General features: G+C 44.2%; 1 long non-coding RNA gene across 2 annotated transcripts in view; it reads left to right on the top strand.

Annotated features, from left to right (window-relative positions):
* Positions 1-14,609, top strand: part of LOC121038439 (uncharacterized) — a 28,198-nt gene that overhangs the window by 8,148 nt on the left and 5,441 nt on the right. Inside the window, exons 1-3 of one of the 2 annotated variants that reach the window (XR_005794346.1) lie at positions 3,503-3,706; positions 7,720-7,817; positions 10,311-10,529. This is a non-coding gene — a long non-coding RNA (uncharacterized LOC121038439). Of the gene's footprint in view, positions 1-3,502; positions 3,707-7,719; positions 7,818-10,310; positions 10,530-14,609 lie in introns of those variants that run through there. The other variant, XR_005794347.1, reaches the window with a different exon arrangement.

The raw sequence follows: 14,609 nt of genomic DNA, 5'->3' as shown, positions 1-14,609 counted from the left end.
TTTTCTTTTCTTTTCTTTTCTTTTCTTTTCTTTTCTTTTCTTTTCTTTTCTTTTCTTTTCTTTTCTTCTTTCTTTCTTTCTTTCTTTCTTTCTTTCTTTCTTTCTTTCAGGGCAATGGCAAAGGGTCTAGTTTCTTTTAATGGCATTTTGTGAAAAACTATGGAATGTGATCTATCATGAGCATACTCAAATTTCTTGCAGGCGGGGGCACCTGGGTGGCTCTGGGTGGTTAAGCGTCTGACTTCAGCTCAGGTCACAATCTCATGGTTCATGAGTTAGAGCCCCGCGTCCGGCTCTGTGCTGACAGCTCAGAGCCTGAAGCCTGCTTCAGATTCTGTGTCTCCCTCTCTCTGCCCTTCCCCCACTCATACTCTGTCTCTCTGTCCATCTCTCAAAAAGAAATAAACATTAAAAAAAAATTTCTTGCAGGCGTTTAAACATCCAACCTCTTCTATTTAGCATAATATATTATTTACGATAACCTTGAAATCCTCGATGGATTATGGGGTAGCCAGCCTCCAAGATAGCTCAATGACCCTCATCTCATGGTATTCATGCCCTTTCTGTGTTCCCTTCCTACATGGCTTCCTACAATACAATACTGTGGAAGCGACATATGTGACTTTCAAGGCTGACTCATAAACAGACATTGCAGCTTCTACCTTGGTGTGCCTCTTGGATCACTTGCTTTGAGGGAAGGCAGCTGGCATGTCATGGTGACACTCAAGCAGCTCTATGGCAGGACCCATGTGGTGAGGAACTAGGGCCCTCCACCAAGAGCCAGCACCGACTTGCCAGAATTTGACTTTGTGCACATGAGTCACTTTGCAGTACAAGTGACCAACCCTAGCCGAGCTTTCAGAAAACTGCAGCCCCCGTTGACATCTTAACTACAATCTCGTGAGAGACCTTCGGCTCAGAACCACCTAGCTAAGCTGATTCTGAGTTCTTGACCCACAGGAACTGTGTGAGAGAATAAATGTTTACTGTTGTTTTAAGTCGCTACATTTGGGGGCGGTTCGTTATGCATCAATAGGTACCGAATGCAGATTAGAAATTCCTTGAAAGTAGGATTCATGAGTTCTACCTATTTTACTTCAAGTTACTGCATCACCTCCCTTCCTACTTCCGCCTTGGAGATTAGAGCATACTGAAATATCTGGCAAAATATGGGAGGTGAAATGACATTCCCCTTGAAATTCAGTATGACACATCTGAATGAGGAAAACCAAGATGTCAATCGGTCCATTCTGACCGTTTTTTTATTTCTGAGGGTATTTACGAGTCCCCAGGGTGGAGGTGAGGATAAAGGAGTAGAATTCAGGTCTCAGGATGAGTATTGTTATTTGTCATTCTGGAATCCCCCAGAATTCTCCGTTCTCAGTTCGGGAGTGGAATATGTTCTTAGGCCTGGGTATATAGGGAAGCTTTGGTAAACGGGGAGTTTCCAGTATCCTATGGAAACTTCCAGTATCCAGAGGATACTGGAAACTCACCTGGACAAAGGAAGTGAGATAGTGCCTGGGGCGGGGGAAGGTGAAGTGTTGGCTCTCTTCACAGGATCACCTCAGGCACAAGTCCTTGCCCAGGGACCAGGTGAACATTGCACAGGCAGCCAGAACCAATGGCCAGCCCACTGTGAATCTGCATCAGCAGGAAGGAGCTTGAGTGAGGAGGGGCAGCTCTGTAGGCAATGGAGCAGAGATCAGAGACAGACTTGCACTGGGCCCAGACTCAGTACGTAGCAATACAGTTGTCCCTTCTTATCTGCAGGGGATATCTCCCTGGATACCTGAAACTTAGACGGTACTGAACCCTATACCTACTTTGTTTTTTCCTAAACACACATACCTATGATAACATTTAATTTATAAATTAGGCACAGTAAGAGATTAACAAGAGCAGTAAGACAATCATAATGACATATTGTGACGAAAGTTATAAATGTGATTTCTTTCTCAAAATATCTCTGTGCCTCCTTCTTCTTACGATGATCATATGAGATAATGCCTCCGTGATGAGATACAGAGAGGTGAATGACATCGGTTACTACTGACCTTCTGACATCTTGTCTGAGGCTCCTCTGCTTCTGGACCGCGGCTGACCGCAAGTAACTCAAACTGTAGAAAGTGAAACTGCAGACGGTGGGGGAGGAATGCTGCACAAAGGATATTACCTAGATGAGCATCACTTTATTTTTGACACAATAGTTTTAGATTCTTTGAGTTACAAGGTTGACTAGGGCCTCCAGCCTTCTCAGTACACAGAAGACTAGGAGGTCTGTGGACTTCACATCCCTGTGGCGGTGGATGCCCAGTGTGGGAACAGAGGTAGCACGAGTAGGGACACTAGGAACTCAGAACTTTCACTTCCCCTCCCCGCCACCCCCCCCCCCCCCAGTACATGGTTCCCTTAGTTTAGACACAGCTTATGCCTGGGGTCACACAGGGTTCTGTGGGTGCTATATGGGTCACCCTCAACAAGGGAAAGTCAATCACTGCTCAAAACAAAATAGCAGGTATTAGAGGAGGAAGATATTCTAGATACTGTCTAGTCCAATGTCCTCATTTTACAGATAAGGAAACCAAGGCCCAGAGAAATGAAGTAACTTGCCCAAGGTCATACAGCTAACGTGGGATAGAATCCAAGTACCTTTATCCCAAGTTAGTTCTTTCCACCCTGCCACGTTTGCCTTCCACTCTACGAATTCCCGTGTATCCCACTCCCATTTATCCTAACACTGAACCTCAAGTTCTGGATTATATTCAGAAGGTCCATTTCTAGACTTTTCTTTTCCAATGGAAGGGCAAAGATGAAGAGCTTCTGCTATGGTTTTCAGATAGAATGCTACCCCCTTTGCCTGCCTCCCTTTCTCCTGTCGCTCTCAGTGAAGAACTGAATCTATTTCTCCACATGCAGGAGGTTCTCACAGAAGTTCTGGGCTCCATTCAGCCTGTGGCAGGGGAAGCGGATGGGCACAATGCCCTGGGATGCCCTCCAGTTTGGCAGACTGATCGTATCCAACTGATGGTCATGGCCTGGTGCCCACTGGTAGGGAGGGTGCCCACCCATGCCTTTACTTGGTGCCTGGCATATCCACAGATGCCACATGGCTGGCGGGATACCTATGCTGCATCTCGTCTGATTTGCTGGTCCTGGTTTGTGTCACTTTTAGATTTGTGTATATATATGGCAGAATTTTAGAAGCATGGTCTCTCCATGGGTTTAAGATGCTGGCATTTCTAGACCGGCAGGCAGGACACCTCACTGCCAACCCAGGATCTGTGTTACACAGCCCAGACCTGGACGTCAGGAAACTCCTTCAAATGTCTCTGTGATCCCCTTCTTCCCATCCTTCTGCCACCTTAGAGTTCTTTGTATCCCTCCTTCCCAGCCTCGTATCAGAAGCTGAGAGGTCCTAGTGTGAGGTCAAAGTCTCCAAGAAAGGGAAGGAAGAAAATGGGGTGTAAATAGGTTTAGGTAAGTGGGGACTGGGAAGCAACAAAGGTACTTTGCTTATTCTCTCTCTCGGGCTTCAGAAGACTCTGGAAGCTGCTTATTGCCCAGTATTTTCCACTGCAACCCCAGGCAGACTTAGACTGCATCTCTACCTGCTGGACACCAAGGAGATCGACAACCCTGTTTTTAGCTTTCTCTTTGGAATATGGAGAGTAAAACTTCACTAATACTCCACCTTTATTCCAAGGTTAAATTCTTCCTTCTCAATCTGTTGAGGCCACATTTTTCTCTCTTAGAAACTGCCTTTTCAGAAGGCTGGACTCCAGGGAGAGCTGGGTACAATTTCCTTCCATATGCTATTCTTTCCCTCTCCAAAAGTCTCTAAGAGGCTGGATAAATGGCCTCACCTCCTTGCATCAGTTGCCCTAGGTGTGGGGGTGGTTGAAATCTATGCCCTTCTTCACACCTGTTAACTATGTCCACAAACAGAAAGCAGCAGGTAGGTGGGGTTATACTTAGGCATAGATCACAGGGTCCCTGTTCACCTTAGGGGCAGGGAGAAAAAAAGATAGATAAAGAATTGCCCTTGTCTCTATGTCCCCCACCTGACAGAGAGATATGGGAGATCCGGGGGGTGGGGTGTCCTCTCTACTGCTCTCCTCATACTCATGGCTGTTCTCTTCCCATGCCCACTAGCAAAGACAACTCCCTTAGGACCTACCAGCGATCATTCAATCATTTCATGGTGGAAACCATGAAAGTCATTTCAGAAGTGAAGGTCATTTGTAAGTAGTGACAGCTCTCAAATGAATCTTTTATTGGTGAAATGGGACAGTGTCAATAAATACCCTTAAAATTGAGTAGGACACACAATAGCGTCAATCCATGGACGGTACAGGGCTAGGGAAACAAATGACACCAGATCCAGAAATCTACTCTCCTTTCCCCGACTACATTGTGATCTACCAAGGTTAAGAAAAAACAGTCATTTCTTTTTTATTGTTTTGGATGCCTGACCTTGACTGAAAGGGTGCCCTCTGTCTTTCAAATTTTTGTTAAAAATTTTTTTAATGCTTATTTATTTTTGAGAGAGAGAGAGAGAGAGAGAAAGAGAGAGAGAGATACAGACCACAAGCAGGGGAGGGGCAGAAGAGAGGGAGACACAGAATCCACAGCAGGCTCTAAGCTCTGAGCTATCAGTACAGAGCCCACCGTGGGTCTTGAACCCACAGACTACAAGATCATGACCTGAGGCAAAGTTGGATGCTCAACCGATTGAGCCACCCAGGCGCCCCTCAAATTTTTGTTTTAAAAATTGGAAATCAAGGAGTAAAGACAACGTATGGGGATAATCTTGTGCTGTGTGAACATCATGTCATCTGTGTATTAAATATCCTCAGTTTATTCACTACAGTGCTTACAGTTAACACTATTAAAAACTTTAGTGCACGTCCCCCCATTTATACCTTTAAAAAAATGTTTATTTACTTTGAGAGAGAAAGACAGAGAACTCAGGGGAGGGGCAGGGAGAGAAGACAGAATCCCAAGTTGACAGTGCACAGCCTGACGCGGGGCTTGATCTTAGCAACAGTGAGATCATGACCTGAGCCGAGATCAAGAGTCCAATGCTTAACCCACTGAGCCACCCAGGTGTCCCTCCCATTTATGCCTTTAAGTGATCTTATGATTCAGGTACCGTTCCTTTATTATCTCATATTCTTAATAGTTACTATACTATACTCTTTACTTTGTGATTAGTGTGTACAGTTTTAAGGATCCATGAAGGACCTAGGTCCTTAAAAACTCAAATAGTGTGAATATCTTCCTTGTGAATTCCTAAAAAGCCTTTATTCAAAGTAACATGTACTTTTAGAAACCTTACTGTATAGGAGAATGACGTGAGGTGTATTGTGAAAAACAGAGTCCTGTGTGCTGCTTCCAGATATTCTGATTTAGTAAGTCTGGACCAAAGCCCAGGCATCTGCATTTTAAAATAAGCACCCAAGTAATTATGATGTAGGTGATATTTGGATTACGCTTTGAGAAACGGTGCCTTTGACTATAAAAGGCCCGAGGACAGGACTGTAACTATAACAAATCTTCATGTGTACATCCCATTTAATTTGCTGCATGTAGCAATAGATACGGCATCGGAGTTTGGATCATCCTTGGCTAAGGACTAAACCCTGCTCATTCACTGTCATCTCATTTATCTTCTGCACTGAGGACAGGCAGCCCTGGGCCTGCCCGTCCGTTAGAGGCCCTTGGAAAAGAGGCTGTGTGTTACATGTTGAGTGGCTTTCTCTTTTGCTTATCCAAAATATGTCTGTGCAAAGTTTTGGTAAAGGCTGTACACTCTGACATACTGGCCCTGGTGATTCTGCAGCCTTCACCGGAGGGGCCTGAGGAGAAGCTGTCATTTTGTTCTCTACGTTTTGAAATGCACAGCTCAGGGGGCGGGGTGAAGGGTGGAGAGCCCGGGGACTAAACTGGAGTTGGTAAACACGCGTGAAGCAAGCTAAGAAAGCATATTAGCAGGGGAGGAATGACAAGGGCTGCACGCGGAGCCTGGAACAACACAGATTTCTCTGAAAAAAGACAGCACCAGTCGCCGCCGGTGTCTATTTTGAAGGAAATAACAACTAAAAACAGTACCGACCCTTGGCTAACATCTGAAGGTTTGTCTGGAAATTGTGTTCTGAAAAGAAGTTTGCATCAGAGAAGCAAGAGAATGAAGGGCAAGTCTTGAAGGAAAAAGAAAAAATAGGCCAAAAAAAAAAAAAAAATCCAGCAAGCACCTCAAATAGCCCAAAGGAGGTTGCAGGGACACGGGGAAAGCTCTATTTAATCTCTTGCCTAGCTAACACAGCCTGGAGGCAGCTTTTAATGCACTTTTTTTTTTTTTTTTATAACAAGCCTCGTTTTTGAGGTTGTGATGAGCCTTTCTAGCTCCTGGAATCAGTGATGATTCTTTAAAGAATTTCTTTTCCCCTTGACACCTGGGGACAGATTAACCAAAACCCCAGACTGGAAAGTAGGGAACTCCAAAGTTGCTCTGGTGTGCTTTTAAAACACTCTATGTGAGGGGCACCTGGGTGGCTCAGTCGGTTAAGCATCCGACTTCGGCTCAGGTCATGATCTCGCGGTTCGTGAGTTCGAGCCCCGCGTCGGGCTCTGTGCTGACAGCTCAGAGCCTGGAGCCTGTTTTAGATTCTGTGTCTCCCTCTCTCTCTCTGACCCTCCCCCGTTCATGCTGTCTCTCCCTGTCTCAAAAATAAATAAACGTTAAAAAAAAATTAAAAAAAAATAAATAAAACACTCTGTGACTCGGCATGGTGAAGCAAAACCCCATCACTTTCTACGTTACTTTCTGCTTCTCTCACCTCATCTAGATGGCCTCAGAGAATATTTTAAGGTTGACAGGAAAATTTTACAGAATGGTCAAAAAGTAAAGAAAGCCCTAAAAATGGTTGTATAATCTTCCTCTTAAAAAAAAAAAAAACAACACTAATGTGTTTTGGGGGCGCCTGGGTGGCTCCGTCGGTTGAATGTCCGACTCTTGATTTTGGCTCAGGTCATGATCCCAGGGTTGTGGAGTAGAGCCCTGCGCTAGGCTCCGTGCAGAGTGGAGTCTGTGGAGATTCTCTCTACTCCTGCCCCCTTCCGCCCCCCACGCCTGCACTCTCTTTCTCTAAAATAAATAAAAAATGTTTTTCAATTGAATAACTAAGAAAACAGAATTGTAGGGTTGGATTGAACCTCGGAGGTTATCTAAGTTCAGTCTCACTTTATGAAGACAGTTATGAGGCACAGAAAAGTTGAAGGTTTCCAAGGTTGCGGGGCTGGTCTTAGATTGAAGGTGTTTGTACGGACTCTCAGTTCAATGTCACTTCTGTCAACTGCTTTCATAACCACTTTTCTCAAGTAGTTTTTGCCTGCCCTTGTCCACTTAGTACTCACGTACTGTAGCAACAAATTTTTGGCTTTTTTTTTTTTTTTAGCAGGGGGGCAGGTTGCCATATGGTACTTTTTTCTTTGAACTTTGAAAGTAACCAATTTCCTCATGAAAAAAAAAAAAAAAGAGTGACCTAATCTTATTGTAAAACAAATATTCAAAAACCTCAACAGGCCCTAGAGTAAACTCTCAGTGCTTCAGGTGCTGACTATCTAGTTTCCTTTTTCCTTCCTCTGCTGACCATGCATTCGGATGTTTACATCGGTCAGTAGCTCTGTAAAACTCCGATACTATATATGTTGTAGGACTGTTTGTGGCAGCTTCCTGATCCCTGTATTGTAGCTATGGCGCCATGTTCTCAAACTCAGTATTTCAGCGGCCATCGGAGACTGCAGCTCCCCAGGTGGGTTAGTTCAGTAGTGTTCTGGGAATCATTCCTAGAGGCCCCGCCATAGTCTGCTTCTCCAGCTATTCAAGTGATTTTGTAAGCACTTAATGCTCTGCATTAAGTTTCCTTTTTCCTTAAGAATACTGAGATACTGTGAGTTTCTGTTTCCTGTTCTAAACCTTGCCTGATGCAGGCATTTAGAAGATAATTATAACACAACTCAGTAAATGCTATTAAAAATAGTGTGAACAGGGGCGCCTGGGTATCTCAGTCAGTTAAAAGTGTCTGACTTCGGCTCAGGTCACGATCTCACGGTTCGTGGGTTCAGGCCCCGTGTCGGGCTCTGTGCTGACAGCTCAGAGCCTGTAGCCTGCTTCCGATTCTGTGTCTCCCTCTCTCTCTGCCCCTTGCCCACTCACACACCCTATCTCTCTCTCTCAGAAAGTAAATAAACATTAAAAATATAGTGTGAACAGAGGACAGTAGGAGCCTAGATCAGAGAGGCTGGAATAGTTATCCAAGGAGATAACATTTGAGTTGGAACTTGAAGGTGGAAGATGCTAAGCAGAAAAGTGTTGGCACAGGAGGAAACGAATGCATTTTAGGAAACGATGTACCAAGGTATAGTCACTAAACAGCACAGTGTTGGAGAGATGGTGAGTTCATTATAGTTTGACTATGAGCAAGGTGGGGAGACAGCAGGGCTGGAGCAAGAATAAAACACAGTGGGATTAAGAATACTGCCTTTAGGGGCACCTGGGTGGCTCAGTTGGTTAAGCATCCAGCTCGGATCAGGTCAAGATCTCGCGGTTGGTGAGTTCGAGCCCCACATCGGGCTCTGTGCTGACAGCTCGGAGCCTGGAGTCTGCTTCAGATTCTGTCTCTATCTCTCTCTGCCCCTCCCCTGCTCACGCTCTGTCTCTCTGTCTGTCTCTTTCCCTCAAATATAAATAAACATTAAAAAAAAAAAAAGAGTACTGCCTTTAGGGGGCGCCTGGGTGGTTCAGTCAGTTGAGCATCTGACTTCGGCTCAGGTCATGATATCACAGTTGGTGGGTTCGAGCCCCGCATCGGGCTTTGTGCTGACAGCTTGGAGCCTGGAGCCTGCTTCAGATTCTGTGTCTCTCTCTCTCTCTCTCTCTCTGCCTCTTCCCTGCTCACACTCTGTCTCTCTCTCAAAAATAACAAACATTGAAAAAAAACAAAAAGAGAATACTGCCTTTAGGGGTCACAGACCTAACTCCAATTCTTGTTCCTCCATACAGTAATTAAGTAACTCTGGTCAAATCTTGTATATTCTATAATCCACAGTTTCCTCATCTACCAAATGGGGACCTAATAATATCTACTTCATGGGCTTATGTGGAATTAATTGGAATTAATTAATTAAAAATTAATTTTTTAAGTGTTTATTTACTTTTGAGAGAGATAGAGAGACACAGCTCGAGCAGGGGAGGGGCAGAGAGAGAGGGAGACACAGAATCCGAAGCAGGCTCCAGGTTCTGAGCTGTCAGCACAGAGCCCAACTCGGCACTTGAACTCATGAACTGTGAGATCGTGACCTGAGCCGAAGTCGGATGCTCAACCGACTGAGACACCCAGGCGCCCCACATACAATGTGCTTTTGTACAGTGCTTGGCACATCAAATGCTCAAAAAGCCTCTGCAACTATTATTAGGTAAATTGGGAAAGAATTACTAGGTAAAATTTTTTTTAATGTTTATTTAGAGAGAGAGAGAGAAAGAGAGAGAGAGAATGGGGGAGAGGCAGAGCGAGAGAGGGAGAGAATCCTGGGCAGGCTCTGCACTGTCAGCACTGGGCCCAACTCAGGGCTTGAATCCATGAACTGTGTGATCAGGGCCTGAGCTGAAACCACGAGTTGGACGCTTCACCCGCTGACCACCCACCCAGAAGTCCTAGGTGTGTGTTTTTTAAAAGAACAAATGTAACCTTAGCATTTTTGGAGCTTAAAGGCTATTTATTTATTTATTTATAAAATAAAATTTTTTTTCAATGTTTATTTTTGACAGAGAGAGACAGAGCATGAGCGGGGAAGGGGCAGAGAGAGAGGAAGACACAGAATCCCAAGAAGGCTCCAGGCTCCGAGCTGTCAGCACAGAACCCGAGACCTCAGGGCTTGAACCCACAGACCACGAGATCATGACCTGAGCCGAAGTTGGATGCTCAACCGACTGAGCCACCCAGGCGCCCCAAAGGCTATTTATTAACGAAAAGTATGACACATAAAAAGAGTTTAAGAGAAATAAAATTAAGGTAAAGAGAAAAGAGCAAATAACTTCTGGAAGATAGTGGAGGATAGAAGTGGGTGTGACAGCCAGCCTCCAAGGTAGCTCCCGGTGATCCTTGTGCTGGTGCTCCTGTAAAACCCCCTGCTACAGCTCAGCTGTGTAACCAAAAGCATACTGTGGAAATGATACTGTGTAACTCTTGGTAGGTCATAAAATAATTTACGGTTTCCAACTTGCTCTTAACTTACTCTCTCTGAAGGGAGGCAGCTGACATGTTGTGAAGACACTCAGATTTCTGCCAACAACCAACACTGATCTGCCAAGCGAGTAAGTGAGCCACCTTAGAAGCAAAACCTCCAACCTCGGTCAAGTGTACAGGAAACTGCAGCACGGGCTGACATCTTGACTGCAATCACATAAAAGACCCCAAACCAGGATCACCCGCCTAAGTCACTCCTTACCCATAGAAACTGTGAAGGTAATAGATGTTTATTATTGGTTTATCCACTAAGCTTTGGGGAAATGTTATGCACCAACAGATAACTAATACACTGGGATACAGAGCAGGTAGCAAGGGTGAGGTTAGCCTTGGAGAGGAAGCATACCCCTGAGATAAAGGCAAAGTGGATGCTCTAAGAGTTTAGTCTGGAGATGGGAAAAAGAGGAAGCTAAGTTTGATGACCACTATTTTCTCTAGAGAGTAAGAGGCAAAGCCATCTGCTGAAAGTAAGGATGGGAAATAGGGACTATAAAGTTGAGAACAATAGGGGCGCCTGGGTGACTCAGTTAAGTGTCCAACATCGGCTCAGGTCATGATCTCACAGTTTGTGGGTTCGAGTCCCGCATCAGGCTCTGTGCTGACAGCTTATAGCTTGGTGCTTGCTTCGGATTGTGTCTCCCTCTCTCTCTGTCCCTCCCCTGCTTGCACTCTGTCTCTCTCTCAAAAATAAATAAAACATTAAAAAAAATTAAAAAAAGATAAAGTTGAGAATAAAAAGGGTGCAGTGGTCACCAGGTAAATTTGAAAAAGCCAAACAAGAATGAATACCCGAGTTAAGAAATCATACATCTGCAGTGGAGTCAGTTGGCATATTTAGGCGATTTTCTACCACCATGCTCAAGAACCCAGAAGAAATAGGGTGTAAGAGATAGTGGGTTCCACTTGACTTGGGAATTGGTGACGCAGAGACAGTAAAAAAGCAATGTGGTCAAGAGAATTCAGGGTGCTGATTTAGGCCACCGGAGTGACTATGAAGTCCAAGGTGACAGACATGGAAATGAGTTCAAAAGGAAACTCACAGCCTGGGAGAGTGAGAGGTTGGGTGCAAATTACCATTTAGGGAAACAGGAAGGGTCTAGAAGCCAAAAGCAGTAAATTAGAAATCAGAAGTCCCAGGTTATGGTCACAGCTCAGTACTAATAAGCCACGGATCCTTGGCAAAGATAGTTTTCTGGGCCTCTTTTTCCTCCACCCTGGGTTAAAGTATGTAAAATGTCAGGTAAGAACAGTGGTTTGCCTAAAGTAAGCACTCTGCAACTATGTAATACTTGTTCCTCATGTTTTAAAGTTATATAGTATTTATTCATTTTATTTTTTAAAATATTTATTTTTGAGAGACAGAGTGGAAGTAGGGGAGGGGCAGAGAGAGAGGGAGACAGAGAATCTGAAGCAGGTTCCAGGCTCTGAGCTGTCAGCACAGAGCCGGATGTGGGGCTCGAACCCACAAACCATGAGATCATGACCTGAGCCGAGGTCGGACGCTTAACTGACTGAGCCACCCAGTCTCTGTGCTGACAGCTCATAGCCTGGTGCTATGTTATATAGTATTTAATGCCCAGTTATATAGTATTTAATACACACGTCTGAAGCATCAGATAAACACCAGGAAACCTACCACCCAACTTATTGAATAGAATAATATACTGTGTTTTTCCCTAATCCCATCCCCGCAGCTTCTCCACTGGAGATAACCACTGTCTTGAAGTTTGTGTTTATCATTCCCTATCTGTGTCTGTCTGTCTATCTATCTATCCATCTAAGAGAGAGCATAAGTGGAGAAGCATGGCATAGGGGAGAAAGAGAATCTTAAGCAGGCTCCACGCTCAGCACAGAGCCCGACACGGGGCTTGATCCCACAACCCTGGAATCATGACCAGAGTCGAAATCAAAAGTCAGACTCTCAACTTACTAAGCCACCACCCAGGAACCCCCCCCCCCCCCCGGTTTTTTTTTTTTTTTTTCGAATGTTCCACATTTGTACAGCACCTATTTCTTCATATGTAAGATAAAGCTTTGCTCTTAAACTCCCCTCCAGCTCCAAGGCTATGAGATATGATTGGGTGGGCATCAAAGTTACACACCTAGCAGAACCATATGTTTTTCAAGGGCTTTATAAAGCTACAACACTGACTCTTCTGTTGACATCTCCAATTCAACAAAAGGATATCTCAGTGGAGCTTCTAACTTCAAAATCAAAACTTCCCATCACTTTTAATTTGTACCTCTGCTAGAAAGTTCTCCTCTACAGAAAACCAACACAAGGAGCAAATAATCTGTCACCTTGTCCAATGAAAACCTAGAACCCAAGCCTGAGAATGAACTAGAAAGCAGACTTCATTTCAATGACAAGCACTTTATTTTTTTTAACGTTATTTTTGAGACAGAGAGAGACAGCATGAACGGGGGAGGGTCAGAGAGGGAGGGAGACACAGAATCCGAAGCAGGCTCCAGGCTCCGAGCTGTCAGCACAGAGCCTGATGTGGGGCCCAGACCCACGGACTGTGAGATCATGACCTGAGCCGAAGTCAGGCGCTCAACTGACTGAGCCACCCAGGCGCCCCTCAATGACAAGCATTTTAATAAAAACGAAGAGGCATGGTTGGGTTACTATGAAATATTTCATACAACCTGGATTTACATCCTCCATAAAAATGTGTAGGTCTTCTTGTCTTCATGTTTCTTCAAAGGCTCTTCCACTATTTTAGTTTTTATACAAAACAGTCTTTAAGGTAAACACAAATGCAAATCTGCTGACCATATGGTTGTTCTCCAGGGGTACTGTCTGGCCTAGGATGCTATTTTTCCTAGCTATAGACAATCTTAACTTTTATATCTGTCTCACCAGTTACCAAGTTTATGAGTTAAGCGAGTTGGACCAGGCAGTGGAATTGCTGTGTAAAGGGCAAATGTCCTGTTCATACAAAGGTCTGCATTGGTCAGACCTCAGTACAGCTATTATAGAAAGTCACCTGAGACTGTTGGTACTGGGGTAGCAGGTTAATAGTGTCCTCAGTGGCTTCTGAAGAGGCCAGGACTGTAAAGTAGGATGTGAATGTGTTCTGGACCTTAATCGTACCAGGAAGACAGTGATCAAAAGAATGAGTGGTCACTACAGTATTTTTCTCATAGAATTTTGGTGGTTTTCCTTATGCTACCCACTGAGTTGGCACAAGAAAACGTGTATTTTTAAAAATTTTTTTGTAATGTTTATTTTTTGTATTTTTGAGAGAGACAGACTGTGAGTGGGGGAGGGGCAGAGTAAGAGGGAGACACAGAATCTGAGGCAGGCTCCCAACGCAGGGCCTGAACTCCCGAACTGTGAGATCATGACCTGGGCCGAAGTCGGACAGTTAACTGACTGAGCCATCCAGGCACCCTGGAAAATGTGTATTTTCTTAAAGGTCTCCTTTCCAAGGCCAGTCCTGCTTCAATCATTTAAAATATAGTATACAAATCACCTTGATTTTTATAACCTGCCTCTTTAAAAATGGTAATATAAACACAATGTTATCTCCTTAGTGTCTGCCTACTTTAAAGCTTAAAATGAACTGGGAAAAGTAACACTAAAGGACTCCAAGAATGCCAGTATAGGTATATACATTTTGTCTAAGAGATTAACGAGGAAAAGGTACTACCATGCATTACTTGAAATTAAATCCAGATATTCTCCTTGTTTAGCTCGGGTACAGCTACCAGGAGAGCTCAGAATCATTTTTACCTCCACGTGTTTATCCCTGGTAAGAACATTTGCAAATCACAATGGCACTTCTAGAACCCCTACAGCGAAAGGCAATCTTCCAAAAAGCAAATCCTCTCCTTGGGGTAGAGTATGGAAGCCTTGGATAAGATTGAAATGCGGGCCTCAAAGGCTCTCTGGGCTAAGCTTGTGAAATACCTCTGCATTTAACCTGTAACACTTGACTTTAACTGAAATTAAGGCAGAATATTCAGCTGCTTACCTGTCCACATTCCAAAGGGAAGTCATCCTCTGAAAAAGAGGATCTCACAGAGAAGTTTCTCCTTCCCAATTCTGACAGATGTATAGACTTAGTCACTTCTTTATTCTAGTTTTTGGGAATTTCCAAAAATCTCTAGTAAACTAAATCCAGACTAGTGAATTCTAGGCCCAATAAACATCCCAAGTAGTCCCTGAAAGCTCCTGGACCAGACAAATTGGCTGCTTTAATCATTAGTTTACTAAAGAAACAGCAGGCTTGTTTATTTTGTGAGCTAATGAAATTAACAGAGGTAGGCATTCTCCTACAGTGAGTGGTACTC

The sequence above is a fragment of the Herpailurus yagouaroundi genome, unplaced genomic scaffold (assembly GCF_014898765.1).
Source record: "Herpailurus yagouaroundi ecotype Mexico unplaced genomic scaffold, PumYag 166, whole genome shotgun sequence".
NCBI lineage: Eukaryota > Metazoa > Chordata > Mammalia > Carnivora > Felidae > Herpailurus > Herpailurus yagouaroundi.
Note: the sequence above shows the minus strand (reverse complement) of the source record. Positions and strands in the feature narration are given on the sequence as shown.